This window comes from Cyprinodon variegatus, unplaced genomic scaffold, assembly GCF_000732505.1.
Source record: "Cyprinodon variegatus isolate N-32 unplaced genomic scaffold, C_variegatus-1.0 Scaffold1273, whole genome shotgun sequence".
Classification (NCBI taxonomy): domain Eukaryota; kingdom Metazoa; phylum Chordata; class Actinopteri; order Cyprinodontiformes; family Cyprinodontidae; genus Cyprinodon; species Cyprinodon variegatus.
Genome location: NW_015151726.1, coordinates 134,183 through 135,963, shown reverse-complemented (window position 1 = coordinate 135,963; position 1,781 = coordinate 134,183).

The following is a 1,781-nucleotide window of genomic DNA, read 5'->3' as shown; positions in this document are numbered from 1 at the left end:
CTGTTTTCTTTACTGCTCAGTTGCCAGCTTTTTTTCTAGCAACAAACAATGAAATAACCCCTTTAAAAACAGAGTGAATTAATTTATACACTGTGTCACAAATCCCATGATTTGTGTTTGTTTACTTCTTTTATATGTGCACATAGAGCAAAAGTAATGGGAAGAGAATTATGCTCATAATTGCAAGTCTTTATGAACTGTGAGGCAAAACCAGAAAAAACCCATTCAATAATGTGGGTTAGATGTATAATGCATAAATTGCAGCTGCAGCCAGCATCATTACAAACAGTTACACATCGGTTTCCTCTGAGGGCCAAAGTCAGCTCAGCCATCCATCAAGGAATTTTAGAGCACTTTACACATTTTTTTTTCTCTCCAAGCTTTGTGGACATACTGATTTCATTTTCCAGTGGGACTTTATTGGCACATGTAACGCAAAAAAATTTGTGCCATCACTTGGCCTAATGAGTAATGGTATGAATGTACTTGATCTTTCAGAAAATTCTAAATCTAAACCTCAAAACAGTTTAAATGGGATTGTTAAGAAGACAAGGGCAGACGACATTAATGCAGATAAGTATAAAACCAATGCAGGGCCAGCACAAGATTAAGCAATCTAAGCGACTGCTAAGGGCCCCAGGGCAACAAATATATTTGTGATTTTTGGGATTTATTTATTTATTTTTTGCAAGTATAATGATTTCTGTATAAATATAGCTAAAAACACAATTATCATTACAATAGTTTGCATTTTTTATACCAAAAATTCTTTTGCTATGTAGAAATAATTACATATCCATTATTGGCACATAGACAGTGAATAAGGACAAGTATAAAGATTCTGCTGTTTATTTGACTTAATTATTTCTGTTTATGTAAAATTTTATTTGCTATTTAATCTATCAAAGCTATTTTGTTTTCTTGTTCTTCTTGCATTATATGCTATTTTTGCACATTGCTGTTGCAGCTGGAACCAAAACCAAACGCTTATTGTAAATAAAACCCCACACTAGTTCATTTTATAATAACACTACTAGATGATGCATATAAAGGAAGGACTGTAAATAATGCACATAATATTGGAAGAAATAGAGGCCCCTAAATACTAAATTTGCTTAGGGCCCCATTGAGGCTTGGGCCGGCCCTGATCCAATATTAAAGCAAATGGCTTCCTTAACACCAACTGAGATACAAATCCATGACACCAATGCCCCACTGACACATCAGTTAATTTAACTGCAGCCCAGGTCAAATATTGAAGGCAAATACTGTCCACTTCTCATCCATTCATTACTTTTAAATGTAATAGTGGTACGCATGCGCAAAGCAAAAGAATAGTTAAGTCTTATCAGTTCAAACTGACTATTCTAAACAACAGTACTAATGATGAGTTGGTGAGGCGTCATGAAGTGTTTTTCAAAGCGTTGCCAAACTGATACTTTGTTGATACTGTGAAACAGAATACTGACGCCTGCTGAACCCATTAAAGTCCCTACATGCAGCCTATGAGTCAGACTAAGCTCAACTGATTTGATTACCTACCTAGTACAGTAATATTATTTAATTTATAGTTGTATTATTTCATATCTATGTTTACATTGAAAACATATTTTATATTTTTTAGATGTATCAAACAAATAATGTGAATCTATCATAGCAGGAAAATTCAAGTGAACATATAGATGGGGATGCTTGTGGACTAGCATTAAAATTTTTTTTAACACAATAGGTACAATAAAAACAGTAAACTAAGAGTCAGTTGGACATTAACTTTAGTTCAT